Source organism: Podarcis filfolensis, assembly GCF_964270895.1.
Source record: "Podarcis filfolensis genome assembly, chromosome: 14".
NCBI lineage: Eukaryota > Metazoa > Chordata > Lepidosauria > Squamata > Lacertidae > Podarcis > Podarcis filfolensis.
Genome location: NC_139616.1, coordinates 17,199,954 through 17,215,228, shown reverse-complemented (window position 1 = coordinate 17,215,228; position 15,275 = coordinate 17,199,954). Strand labels below are relative to the sequence as shown.

Genomic DNA, 15,275 nt, shown 5'->3' with positions numbered 1-15,275 from the left:
CTCAGTGACATGTATCCAAATACCTCTGCAAACAAATGAACAAACCCAGTCTGGAGGAGACCACAGTCTAAACCCCAAGACTGGTGGTAGAATGGGGGTCAAGATGGACCTCTTCACCCAGGCCAAAATTTGCGTGGTTTTTGTGAAACCACCTCTGTTGCTTAGTAAACGATCTGTGGTCCATTTTAAATTGTTTAAATATTGCATGCTTTAAATACGTAGTGGTAACCTGCCGTGCTACTTTGTGGTGAATTTGTCTCATTTGTAAATAAATACGTAAGTGGATTGTTGCATCCTTCGCATTAAGGGCTTAACTGGGCGTTTTGCAGTCCAATCCCTATACCTTCTTATTTGGAAGCCTTGCATTGGATTGCAGGCCAGTGCTAGCATTTTTTTGAATACGGAATACAGGCGTGGCAGCTGCTCCGGATTAACTAAAACAGCACAGAAAAATGCAGATCCTTCGTGCGCAATTGGCAATGGGTATATTTGACTGCCTTCTCCCCGCTCCTCGCCTTTGTCTACACCGGCCACAATGGTTTTTCGGCCGGGAGTGGGGCGCAATCGAGGCCACTCTCACGCACCACCCGCACCCCGCAATCCCCAGAGCCTCGAAATCGCCCTTCCCGTATGCAAGTTGCGCTAGGCCTCGCTTCCTCCAGGGCGGTCCATCTACTGTAAAGAAATCGCCTCTCCCCTCGGCAAAAACGCGCCAGTCTATACAAAGTGCAATGACATATATAAACAAAATGTTAATTCCTATAAAGGCATAGCGAGCCAGTCGGGCGGAAAATTAAAGCTGACATTGAGTTTAATTAAACAAAACAACCAGCTTTGGATATCTGGGGAGCAGAGAGACGAGAGCGGTTGGAGAGGGTGGAAGAATCGGCAAAGCTTGCTAGAAACTGCTCAGGAAAAAAGACGAGTGTGATTATATGTTAAAAGGAGACCCTTCTCCATCCGCCTTGCGGTCTCCTTCCCTCGCTCCTTGGTGGTAGCCACCACCACAGAAACGAGGCCACAAAAAAGATTTCCAGTGGCACCTACCAAAAATGACACCAAACCCTACCAGAGCAAATCTGCAGCGTTTGAAACCTTAGCGAGAGCTGCGGGCCTTTTCTTGCTGTTTTTCAACTTAGGCGATTCCCTTCCTGCTTTAAGGCAGACCGTCTGTTGCGATGTGGTGTGAATTCGACCCCTAGCCCGAGAAAACCCCATGGCTGGCTCTCACCTGGTCAGGTGTGTTCCCGAGCTTTCTTGTGTCTGCCTGCAAGCACCGTGGCAGAGTCCCAGAGGGCTCTGCAGAGAGATTTCAAAAAGAAAATGACATTTCCAGAGTGAAACGGACGAAATGAAATGGACAAAGGCTCTTTGACATTGGCTTCCTCCCTGGGAGACGCGTGTCTGGCGAGATCCAAGGATCGGCCAGGCTATTAATTCAAGGAGAGCCCAATACACAACATAAAGTGTGCGTGTTTTGTCAATTAACGGCAGGATTCATAGTGTACATGCGCCTCTTAGCTATCCCTGCTTGCTATTCCTGGAAAGGCATTCCAGCGATCATCCTCGGAGGATCTGAAATTACTACAATTTATGTTATGTTCTTGCAAAGAGCCCGCCGTTGTGAGAAGCAGGGGCGTGTATGGGGTGGGTCGCTGGGAGCCCTTGTATAGTGCAGGAGAACTACCTAAAGCTGCGCACTGGTCAGTTCCATTGATCTGAGTGGGAAGTAATCAAGCACGTGTCTATTAAAATCAATTGGATTTCCGGGGGTCGGAATGGATCATGTCCCATTGCACCTCGGCTTGCAAGCATAGGACCACAAATCCAGACTTGATACAGACGTGCGTGTATGATTGTAAGGACCTGTGCGTCTGAATGGGACACAGGCGGTCGAACTTGCATATCCCTCCTCTCAAACGCAGTGTCCCCCCCCCCGCCACTAGGTGGCGCATCGGAAGATGGCTGACAATAACATCTCTCCGACCCACACGAGGTAATTTGGAGGCTATGATGGGGGTAATTAGCCTCCTTAACCCCCCCCAGGATTGTGGGGGGGACGGCCCTTGCCTGCTGTGCCCTATACCACCCCCGAATTTGTGGGGGTGGGGGCACTAGGCACAAAGCCCTCCTGTGGGATTCCAGCACTCCTGGACGCCGTCTCTGATTCGCGCCGCTAGTTGCAAGCATCTTCAAAAGAAACAATTTGGACGAGATAAATTGCACATGCTTCAAGGAAAAAGGGGAGTAAAGACTGCTGACAGAAGAGATCTCTGATAACAAGACAAGAATAAAATATGAGAAGATACGTCAAGATAGGGTATGACAAATGACTGAGGGGGGAGGGGAAAAAAAAACTGCCTTCCTTTTTCTTATGTGATTTAACAAGAATCCCCTCCCCTAATGAGTCAGAAACTAAGGACTTAAGCTGTGGATTTAAGGCTGTGTGGAGATAAACTTTCGAACCAAAGCAATGTTTCAAGATGAAGCTGGAAAGCTAAGAGTTTTGGAATGACGCAGTTAAAAATGCCGTCGCCATTTTGGGAGGCATTGTTGGAGCTCTTGGGTCTGGGAGGAGAAAGAGAGAAATAGAGTTGTTTACATATCGTGGATCAACTTCTCGGTGGGACTTAAGAGCGACAAATGCCAAATTTATGATGGAAAGAGCGATGCTATCTACGAAGGAGATATATGGAAACCATCTGGACTTAGTGGAGGAACGGGAAATCCACACAGGATTATTATTTTGCTTATCAGCTTAAGGAGACTAACAGAAGAGATCGTAAAGGAAAAATAGAAATTATATGAACAAGATATGATGTGGAAACACCAAGATAAGACTGGATAGAATTATGAATTTTGTTTGGACTGATTGGGACTGATTTGGACATTAACGCAGTAATAAGAAGATGATCTGAATCCCCCTTTGGATCTTGAAGTATGGGTTCCCCCAACAAAATTTAAAAATTTGGCTTTGTAATTTGGAATTTATGTGATGTGATTTAATTTGATGTGATTGGCCAGTTAATAAAAATTATTTAAAAAAACAAAAACAAACGCAGTGTTCCCCCCCCCCAGTGTTAGTACACAGTCAAGGGGATATAACTCAATCGATGTCCACGCACGTGTGAACTAACACTTTGCGTTCAAGCGCTTGGCAAACCCAGGAGAATATACAAGTTCGTTTTTAAGTAGACGGGTCATTCGTGACCAAAACCAATAGAAAAGGCAACATACCCAACACACCGTTTTCTCAATGTTTGTGATGCGGCATTTTTGAAGCCTATTTTGCAAATTAATACCAATGTGCAAATTTGCACATGCTTAGATATTTATAATGATAAAAATACCCCATGCATAAATTAAAGAGGGGTAAATGGGATGCTGTATATTTAATTATTCATTTCGGATATGATTGTAAAATGCAATGCGTAAAAATGGCCCTAACTGGAATAGAACAAATGGCCATTTAGTCCGCCATCCTTGCTGCGCCAGAAGCCTGAAGGATGGATGTGGAAGTTTATAGGCAGCAACATTCTGCTTTTGTCTTTCCCCAGGATCTGCTATTCCTATAGGTCTGGACCTATCTTCAGCAATTTGTCTAATCCTTAAAAAAAATAAAAAATCCACATACGTTGATAGTCATAATCACATCCTGTGGCAGGGAGTTCCATAAGCAACTTACCTTGTGTTCGCCTTTTATACTTGAAACGACTTCATTGGGTGATTCCAGTCATCTGGTACGATGCGAGGAACCATATCCCCCTCCCCCCAAAAAACAGGGCCCTCCCTTCCCCTCTCCAAAAGATTCCTGCATTGCAGGGGGTTGGGCTAGATGACCCTCGTGATCTCTCCCAACTCTACAATTCTATGATTTTAAGATACTTCTTACTTCTGTAAAGCTCCTCTGTCGGACAATGCATTTTAACTGAATCTCTTAAGGGCGCACGCAGGGACGCCTGCTCTTTCCCTCAGTTAAGTGCTCCTCTTGGTAGATCAGATGAATCGCTACTTGCTCTTTATCTTGATAGGATTGATGCCAATGCTGCCTTTATATGGTATATATGTGCTTTTTTGACAGGCCCTTTTGGTGTGTATTATGGTCAGTTGGCTAATAAATCCTGATGGATTGATCACAAACGGGCGTGCCTTCTGCAGGGTCAGAGTACTGCAGTGTAGCGTTGAGCTTAACTTACATAGGAAACTGCCTTGTACTGAATCCATCGAGTCCATCGGTTCACCGAACTCACTATTGTTTACATTTGTTTACACTGGCTAGCAGTGCCTCTCCAAGTTTCAGACCAGGAACCCAGCCCTACGTGGAGACACCGGGGATTGAACCCGGGATCTTTTGCATGCAAAGCAGATGCTCTACCACTGAGCTATTGTGCTTGCCAAATATTATCTGTCGCCCACAAGAAGTCTCCGCTCCCACAGTGAAAAACTTAGCATGGTTTTATATGTATTAGAAAAACGCATATACATACTTCCTACCCAAAGGTTTACACTTCAGACATAATCAGCAATGTTCGAAGCAAAACCTTACATTGCAAATTATAAATAACCAGCCCTATACATTTCTATATATTTTGGTTGCAGCCAACGTTAGTCCTACTCGGAGTAGACCCATTGAAATTAATGGACATGGCTAACTTATATCCTTCAATTTCTATAGTTCTACTATGAGCAGGACACGCACCGGATAGAAACCTTTGGGATGTCCTGAAAAATCCTTACTTCCAATCATATGAGCATATTATTCCTCTTTGGGTTCACAAATCATACTTTAAAACAGTGTCAGGAAATCATTTCTAAAAATTTACATGACTAAGGTAAAGCAACTATTGAAGGCAATGGAACCTTCCCAGAAGAATGAGATTACCTGAAGACCCATTGAAATGAATAAGTGCCCGTTAACTTGAATGGGTCTGCTCTCAGTTGCATTGAATGCCACCCATGGATTTTGATGGTCTGTGGCATGGGCGTGGCCAGGATTTTTGTTAGGGGGCAGGCTTTTGGATTTGTATTGATTCTTGTTGATTTTTAATGATTTTGGGGGGCAGCTGTCCCTGCCCCCCCTCCATGGCTACGCCCATGGTCTGTGGTTGTATTCGGAAAATGAGGTGTCCTGGTCGACATCAGTTACTCAAAACGTGTATTGGGAATGCCTGTCTCACCAATAGATACAGTGGCATGGCGAATACGTGTGCAAAAACTGTCTATGCGCCAACACGTAGATTTGTGCGGAAATGTCTTGAGACCTGCACTGAAGGGAAAAGTGGTGCTCACCACTGACTTGCAGTCCGGTAGAAGTCTTCTTCTTCTTCTTCTTCTTCTTCTTCTTCTTCTTCTTCTTCTTCTTCTTCTTCTTCTTCTTCTTCTTCACTAAAGTTATATTACTGAGTAACAAGAGGGGTGCAGAGGTTTGTGTTTCCTCCATGGAGAGCTGAATTTTACACAAGTCTCAAAGGGGCGTCATTTCAACAGAGGTAGCCTGGACGAAACGCTCATACAGCCTCCGAAAGTTCCCCTCTGTCCTGGGTGGTTTCCCTGTTTCCCATCTCCCAGAAAAAACAAAAAAACAAAAAACAAACAGAAGGTACCCCCATTCAGCAGGAATGCCAGGTGACAAGCTGAATGGTGATGACATTAATCCGGTTTGTTATTAAGTACTTGAAAACAGTTACTTCCCTGCAACTGGAGGAAAGTAACACAGAAACTGTTCAGAAGCGTTATTAGTTTAGCAAAGGAGAAGGAAGGAGCGCGGATTTTCGGATGAGCTATTTCCCTTCGACAATTACTTAACTGTAGGGCTTGAAGGTTTAATGGGTAGATTAATCAACTCAGTTTTTTAGTTGATTAATGATGTGGGTCCAATTTTAATTGGAGATGGCAAATTGTCATAGAGGGGGTTGAGATTGAAGGGATCACTTTTAAGTTCGACGTCCTGATATACTGAAGCGTGCATGTCTTCTATTGAAATATTACTCTCTTGCAGCAGAGAATTGGGGCGAAGGGGACACCAATATATAAACATGGCATTTCCTGGGGGGGGACCCACGTCTCTTCAATGCTTCGGTCAGTATCTCAAAACTTTGTCTAGATTTGAATATTTGGCTATATGAAAAATGCATTTCACTTCAATCAGTCATTAACTGGTGGAAAGGCAGGTGCTTAATCAAGTATAAATTCGTTAATTGGTGGACAGCCATGAAGGAATTTATTCTAAATCACATTCCAACCAGTAATGTCCTCCTCCAGTAATGTAGTTTAGAGCACAATTCTATGCATGTCTACCAGTGTACCCTGTAGCCCATTTACCTGGAAGTAAGCCCCATTGAACATAACATAGTGGGACTTACTTCAGGATTGCACTGCTCTAATATAGAAAACTGGCAGGCAAGGGCGCGCGCGAGAAACTGGAATGTGCTAAAAGTAAAAAACAAAAACCCCCACTAATACTTAGACTGATTGAATTTCATCCGCCTATTTCTAAATTCCCCTTTCCTTCCGTTTCTGCATTATTTATAATTACATAATCAATTTTACATGGCGCTTTCATAGAGTAACATGCCCCGATGATCTTGCAATTAATTACACACGCTAAATGTAGGTCAGGGTGTGGATTATTACGCAGTTATACCGCCTAGTTATACGTAGTTGATTGAGCGGTGTATAAATCAATTCATACATCTACCAATATATCATATATAAATTTGTATGTAGCAATACATTCCGGAATTCTGGAGAAATAGTATAATTAATATTGCGATTGTTACCAGAAATGTCGCAATTTTCGTTAGCAGAGAACTGAGAAATTAGAGAAACAGATCCCCCGCGCCCATGTTCCCAGAACAATCTGGTTCTAAGGCAGGTTCTGTACTCACATCCTGGACTATTCAGTCTATCGCCTCTTTTTAAAAAAGCAAAGTATGTTTCCTTGGTTACCTCGATATTTTACAAAGATCGCTTCTCGGTGGAGACAGCCGCCTCCCGCTACGCACCCACCCCATCCTATGTAATCTCATAGCAGCAAAGGAATAACTCTCGCTTCCCTAAAAGTACGGAAACAAAACGAATTTCCATAGTAAAAATAAACACGGCATTCACATTATGAAAAATCTGAACATCTTCTATAGCGAAAGAAAAGATACTTCATTTAACAAGGATGAAAGACACCGACTTTTATGAATAAGAACATAATGGTCTTTTTTATTAATAAACAAAGAATAAGATCTCTTTAGAACGGTTGAATGACTCAATCAGAAGCTTAAAAAACTAGTACAAACTGTAAATAATTTTGACAGAGTTCTCTTTTTAAAAAAATGCAGTGTAGGGTCAAGAAAGTGGATCTGATTTTTAATTATTATTTTTTTTAAAAAAGAGATAAATCTATCAGAAATGAAAAGGAAATGTGTCTGGATTTTTTTGCGAAAACGTGAATCTTGTTTATATACTGTACAAGTTAGCGTGTAATATACTGCAGCTTACTTCCGAGTAGGCAGGTCCAGGAAAAGTAAGCACATGCCAAATATATTCCGTAGTGGATATTACTGGACATTTTTAAAGGGCTTAAGATATGCTTAAACTGACATTTTCCTTTCTGTCCCCAAAAGTTTTTATTCTCTGCATATCTTTAAGCAGACACACCTGGTTTTCAAAATATAATCTTTACATAGTCCACCCCTATCCATCCGTCATATGGCGCTTGAAGAAATGCGCTCCGCTCCCTTTACCACCAATTCGACAGGACAACGGAACTACCTTGGCTTGTTTCCCTTTGAAGGTGAAAAGGTCGCTGTCCAGAACCGATGGTGCTGAATGCCGAAATAGCCCAGGACCAGGTTTAGGAAGACAGAGCCCTCCCTTCGACTACAAAGGTAGAATAAAAAGATATTGTTCTGATTTGGGGAACAGAGTTTAATTAATGGCACTGTGGACAACTAACCTGCTGAATATTTGGGGGGGGGGAGGTGGGATGGGTAAAAGAGAGAGGGTCAGTGAAAGCAATGCCCAGCAGGATCCCATGCAAGTTTACTGGGAAACAAATCCCACAGAGTTCAATGATGCTCTCATCCAGTTTAATCCACATGGAATTGCAGCTCAATCATATTCATGCTTACTTGGAAGTAAGCTCCACTGTGTGGAGGTCCCAGGTCACTGTTCTTAGGGACAGTGGTAGATAGGATTGAAAGGCAGTAAACAGCTGGAAACAACTATTATTAGTATCCCATTATATTATAAGTATCCCATTATATACTTGGTAACTACTACACTGTATATTTTAAAGCAGTTGCAGTTCTATTCTAGTAATTAAAGATAAGTGTTATTGTGGTTTTATTTTATTTAGTATCCCCTTTTCCCAGTATTGGTTGATCTAGAACATTTAAACAACTTTGGGAGTAGAAACCTGCCACACTGCAATAATATTCTGAATCCTTAAAAGCCAATGGTCAGAATAATTTTTTAATCTGACGCCATCAGTTGGGACAGAACCACAGCTCAGTGATTATATCTGCTTTGCATGTAGACGGTCCCAGATTCAATCCTAATTTTTTTCCAGGCAAAGTTGGGAAAGACTGAAACGCTAGTCAGTGTCGTGACATTCCCTTGTCAACAAGAAGTACCTATAAGGAAGTCTGCTTCTTTATTGCAACAGAAATAACAGGAAACGCCCACCAAGCCCTAGAATGACTTAAAAGGACACTTTAAACATTAACATCGCAACCCTCCTCAGAAGTAAGGGCTATTGAATTCCATTGATCTTACTGCCAGGTAAACAGAGTTCGGACTGCAGCCTAAATTTAGCTGGAAAATACGAGCTGGAATGGCATCTGTGCAGATAATTTCTTGTGTCTGTGTTGCATTCGAGCTGGAAGCTGATGGATTTTACTGAATTCACTTCTGTTGCGGAAAAAATGATGAAAAGGGAATGGTGAGGAATGGAAACCGCATGCAAACCTTTGTGGCGATTTGGCTGGCAATCCTACACACGGCTTGCTTTGATTCTATTGAAGTCAATGGGATTTAAGCAGCGTAACCTGCGTGCAGAATTGCACGATTTTTATGGATCAGCCGGAGGTTGTTTTTTTTAATCTTTAGTAGCTGAATAGGCTCTGCAAAGTGACAGCGCGGTCCATCCACACATTTCAGTGAATCTACAAATGTTTGGGTGCCCCCCCTCCTCGTGGGGGGTAAAAGGCGATTCAGGCGCTCTGTTGGTGGGGGTGGCGGGCAATCAGTGGACCCAGTGCGAAGATTTTTGCTTAACTTGGAGAGAGCGATGGTCTCTTGGCAGGAATGGGCAAAATCGTTCCGGGTGGAACCGGAGAAAGTTCTCTAGGCTAGGAGAATGCATTATACTTAAACTGGGGCAACCCCAGTGAACCCCTTGCAGTCATAACCGCCCGGTCGGAAGGCCACTCACTTCCTATTGTATTCAATGCCTTAATATCCTAGGCGTTGTTCGTGGCAACCACCCTAACTAAGCAATTGGAAAGGAAGAAAAAAAACGTCTTTTTCTAAGGAGATCAGAATGGGGAGGGCTGGAGCAAGCAAGACACAAACAGCAGGCGTCTTGATCGTGAGGGAAACCTGCTCAGAGGAACACAGGGATTTGTCTTATGTCAGACCATTGACACATCTACCTCAGTAATGCCCACACTGGCTGGCAGCAGCAGCAGCTCCCCGGGATTTCAGGCAAAGAAGGGTCTCTCTGAGCCCTACCTAAAGATGACAAGGAACAAACCTGTGACCTTCTGTAGACAAAGCAGATGCAAATAAGTGGCATTTATTTCCCACCTTTTTCTCCAAGAAGGTCAAGGTGGTGTACATGGCTCTACCCCTCCCCATTTAATCCCCCAAACAACCCTGTGAGGTAGGCTACCTGAGAGGCAGTGACTGGCCCAAGGTCACCTAATGAGCTTCATGGCTGAGTGGGGATTTGAACCCTGGACTCCCAGATCCCATTCTGACGCTCTAACCACACTGGTTCAGTTAAAAGGAGGAGGTCTAAGAAAAGATACAGTATTAGGCTTTGCCTGAGAACCTGGATTTGCATACTTTTGAGGTACATTCTTTCCCTCAAAGAATTCTGGGCACTGTAGTTTACCCCTCACAGAGTTAAAATTCCCAGCAGCCCTTAACAAACTACAGTGCCCAGAATTCTTTGAGGCAGGAAATGTGCTTTGAATGTGCATGTGTGCGTGGAGCTATTGCTTGACAGAAAGCAGACTCTTTTCTCCTTTGCTTACCCCAGCCTTGCTAACTTCCCGCTATGTCTTTCTCATTGCTTGTTCTTATGGTGGGTTTATGTAAATGAGCTGCTGGTCGATCTTTTCCATTGAGAAAGCTCTACTCAGAGTAAAATAGCAGGCTAAAGTAATCCAGGTCTGGGCTGTTCCACTTCAGCGACTCCAGTTGGGATGTGTGTGCCTTTTGAAGGTTCATTAAATAAAACTCCCTACAAACAAGCATGTTAGAAAGAGGATGAAGTTAACTCTTTCTCTCCCATCTTCTAGCAGCTTTCTTTTTTGCATGCTTGGGATTGTGTGTGAGTGTGCGTGCGTGTGTGCGTGCGTGCGTGCGTGCACGCACACACATTTTAAAAGGTGAAGGAGTGCTGAAGAAATGCAGGGTTGTTGTTGTAGTAGTTAAAATGCCTGGAATGGTACAGTCTAGAATTCTACCACTACATTTGGCATAATTCCGGAGCAACTATTTAGAAGGTGTTGCTGTGGCTGCGTTTGGGTTCTCTCACGTAGAGAAGTACACTGGATGTTTCATGTAAAATAAAGGCCTGGTCTACTCAGGGCTGGCCCACCCACCCATGAGGCAAGCTGACATAACTGCCTTGGGTGTCAGGGTCCACAGGGGCAGCAGATCTGATCTCCAAGGAATGCATTGCCTGTGGCTGCTGCAGGACCCTCCCTGGAGGCCAGATCTTTTGCCTCCTCCACAGCCTTGTCCCCCATGCTGCCTCCACAGTGGCCTCGCAGGGACTAAGAGGTGCTACTGGTCTCCTTCCACCCTTAGGGAGGAAATGGTGGGGGCTGCTTTCCGGGATCTCCTGGGCTCTGCACCCACCTCACATAAGAGGGAGGGTGGGATGCTATCCTCTTCCAGGGTTCTGAAATGCTTCTTTACAGACCTTTGTACAGATCTGAGATGAACATCGGCACCCTACTTCAGCAGTGGCTAAACTTGTCGTTTGCAAAAAAAGAAAAAAGAAGGGGGGGGCAGCTGAGAAAAGAAAGATTCAGAGCATTTGCAGTCTTGGTCTGTGAGCAGCAAAAACAAAGAGAGAAAGTGGCTGAGGTGGGGGGAGAGAGGGGGGAATTTTGGATGCTGCCCAACACCTATTAAGGAATTTGCAATCCATTGTAAGGGAAGGAGGACTGAATTCACTGTAGGCTTTTGTGAAGGCAGGAAGGAAAGAGGATGTACCAGTATGGAGGATAAGTACTGTGGAGGAATGAAAGTGTGTCTGTGTGTGGTATTGAAGAGTGTTCTCTATGAATGAAGAGAGGAGAGTAAGCGCAGATGTAGGTCCTTTATTGCACTTCAGATTTCACAAATTTCATGAGCTGACGTGTTGGAAGTAAAAAGAAGAAAAACAGTGTCTTTGCTTCTCTAAATTCTCCTCTGTATATTTTGATGATGACTATACATAGATCCACTAATATTCCCATTAATATACACTGGGCTGTTGATGTTGTTGATGATGATAGGTATTATCTATCTACTAATCCTTCCAGAAACTCAGTGTAGCATGCTGAGTTCGTCCTTCATCCCCACCCAATTTTCGCAACAACTCAGTAGGATCAATTAGACTCACCTGTAGTGTCTGGTTAAATGTCATCTGGTGAGCACCAGGACTGAATGTGAATTCGAACCTGGGTTTGAGTCTAGGAACGATAAGCCTGAGCCCCTTCAGATGTTGTTGGACCCCATCAACTGCAGCCAGTGGGGCCAAGGATTCTGAGAAGGGTAGTTGAACTACACCTGGAGGCCCACAGATTCCCCATTGCTGCCTCAGGTCCTCACAAGCATTCATCCTTCTACATCTCAAAGGGAAAATGGCCTGAATAGCCTATGTTGACTTTTGTAAGGCATCACTGCAATATACACCACACTTCACAGATGCCTGGTTCTTGATATCTTCCTTCTTCTGTGGAAGGAGAGACCCCCCCCTCAGGCCTCGGGGGTCAAATGTGCCCTCCAGGCCTCTCTATATGCCCCTTGGGATTCTCCCAAGGCCACACCCCCTCTTTCCAGGCCACACCCCTTGCCTGTCCTACTTCATACCCTCCGTGAGCGTTTTTTGCCAGTCTTTGAACTTTGATAATGCCTATTGGCTGTCTGGATGGAGAGCGGAGACAGGTGTGCGGCTATGTGTAGAAACTAGCCTATTGAACAAAGGTATGATTTACATTCATAGTTCTGACCACTTTTGGCTCTGGCCCTACCCACCATTGGCACGTGGCCCCCAGAAGGTTGCCCAAATGGGAATGTGGCCCTCAAGCTGAAAAAGGTTCTTTGTTGTGTAGGATCACCAAAACTGAGTGGAGATGGACGCAATAGTGGAGGATCAACATCTATTCCCCCAGCTCTATCCAGAAAAAAAATATATTCTTATGAATTGGGGGGTGGAATTGGGACCCTTCTAACCCCTGGATCATGCAAGTGTTAAAATATAAGCCAGGTTAGCTTCCTGATTAGGTGATTGCTTGGGTGATGGACCATTAGGAGAACAAAGGGAAAGGGACTCTGTGTGAGATGACAAATGGGTGGGGCCCCTCCCTCAACTCAGAGTTAGTTAGAAGGACAAAACTTGAGTTTGAAGTAGAGTTTTGGGGCTGCGATGGGTATTGGGGTATATCCATAACCAGTTGGAGGTTTTCAGAGCCCTGAAACCTGTTGAAGTTTTTCTAGGGAACGAAAACTCCTATCCTTGGGTCCAGTACACTACCAGGCCCCTTTGTAGCAGAGTACCACACAGCCTTCAAGCATGTAGGAGTTCCAAGTCAAGCGTGGAGAGTAGAAATAAATCACAGGAAACATTCAAGTACAGACAGCTCTGATAGTTGTTGTTGTTTAGTCGTTTAGTCGTGTCCAACTCTTTGTGACCCCATGAACCAGAGGATGCCAGGCACTCCTGTCTTCCACTGCCTCCCACAGTTTGGTCAAACTCGTGTTCGTAGCTTTGAGAACACTGTCCAACCATCTCGTCCTCTGCCGTCCCCTTCTCCTTGTGCCCCCAATCTTTCCCAACATCAGGGTCTTTCCCAGGGAGTCTTCTCTTCTCATGAGTTTGCCAAAGTATTGGAGCCTCAGCTTCAGGATCTGTCCTTCCAGTGAGCACTCAGGGCTGATTTCCTTAAGAATGGAGAGGTTTGAGCTTCTTGCAGTCCATGGGACTCTCAAGAGTCTCCTCCAGCACCATAATTCAAAAGCATTAATTCTTTGGCGATTAGCCTTCTTTATGGTCCAGCTCATAGCTTTTACCATAGCTTTTACTATATGGACCTTTGTTGGCAAGGTGATGTCTCTGCTATTTAAGATGCTGTCTAGGTTTGTCATTGCTTTTCTCCCAAGAAGCAGGCATCTTTTAATTTTGTGGCTGCTGTCACCATCTGCAGTGATCATGGAGCCCAAGAAAGTAAAATCTCTCACTGCCTTCATTTCTTCCCTTTCTATTTGCCAGGAGGTGATGGGACCAGTGGCCATGATCTTCATTTTTTTGATGTTGAACTTCAGACCATATTTTGTGCTCTCCTCTCTCACCCTCATTAAAAGGTTCTTTAATTCTTCCTCACTTTCTGCCATCAAGGTTATGTCATCTGCATATCTGAGGTTGTTGATATCTGGGCCCAGCCTTAAAAGCTGCCAGACCCTCTCTCACATCTTCACAGTATGATAGTAGAGTTCAGACTAAACATTTCTCTCTGTTCAGTCCAAAAACTGTGCATGTGTAGCAACATTCTTCAGAGTGTCCTTGCACGTGTCGTAAAGAAACCAGCTTCTCACTGCTTCTGGAAACTTCACATAGTTTAATATACACAGAATGTTCTTTCTGGGAATGATTGACCCTCATCCCAACAATGTGAACTAGACTAGAGGAAAGGCAGCAAGCTGGAGAGAGAGTCAAGAGCACGATATTCGATCTCAGTTTGAATCCAAGGCTGAGGCTATGGGAAAAACAAGACCCTCTTGTGGGTGTTGGTGCTGTGAACCCCTCCATCGTAGTCCCAGGTTGTATATATGTGTAAATAAACCATATATAATAAAGACACCACAGTCTCTGCCATGCCTCGTTCCCAAAACACAAACCCTGAGTAAGTGCCTGGAACACCCGCAATCTCACTTCTTAGAGATTGGGTTGGTGCGCAACAATATGTTAGGGAGGGTAGGCTTTGCAGACACTGCTTCGTGCCTGAGAGGTATGGCAAGCAATTTGCCAGAGAAACTCATTTCGGGAGATGTGTTCAAAGTTAATTAAAGATGGCTAGCTCGGGGTCATTGCCTTGGTAACAATTAACAATTGGAAGGATGCCTCATTAGGGACAGTTTTAACAAAAAAATATTATTTTTGCATCAAGGAAGTTTCTTGTGCATGGAGAAAATATAATTTTCCTTACCGTCCCCTCTTTCTTTCTCTCCCCTCTTTCTTAATCATCCCAGAATACTTCATTGTGGTAAAGGAATATTAAGAGCGGAAGCAGGGTTAAAAAGGGGAGATTGAAATAGTTAATTTTAGTTAACAAAATTTACATACTGCTTGATTATAAGAAAACATCTAAACAAGGTACAAAAATATAAAATGAAGCGTTAAAGTTATCAATAAAAACAGTTAAAAATAGCTATTGTTGGAGTGTTAATGCTTTGAGACCTTCCATTTTATGCCTAGGTTGCAGATACAGTGGTACCTTGGTTCTCAAACACCTCGGTACTCAAACAACTTGGAACCCAAACACTGCAAACCGGAAGTAAGTGTTCTGGTTTGTAAACTTTTTTAGGAAGCTGAACGTGCTCCGTTTTGAGTGTTACGCTGATGATTTGAGTGTTACACTGAAGATTTGAGTGCCATACTTCTGTTTTGAGTGTTACATTGAGGTCTGTCTGTTTTTGCTATTTATTTTGTATTTTTGTTTTTGTGTCTCTTTTCGTTTTATTTTTGTGACTGTGTGGAACCCAGTTCAGCTATTGATTGATTGATTGATTGATTGATAGTGTGACTGCAGTACATTGTTTATTGCTTTCATTTTATGGATCAA

At 43.8% G+C, this 15,275-nt stretch overlaps 1 long non-coding RNA gene across 1 annotated transcript in view; it reads left to right on the top strand.

The window, feature by feature from the left end:
• Nucleotides 1-15,275, top strand: part of LOC310749783 — an 82,488-nt gene that overhangs the window by 29,463 nt on the left and 37,750 nt on the right. The window contains exon 2 of the long non-coding RNA XR_014541779.1: nucleotides 7,617-7,880. This is a non-coding gene — a long non-coding RNA (uncharacterized lncRNA). The remainder of the gene's footprint in view (nucleotides 1-7,616; nucleotides 7,881-15,275) is intronic.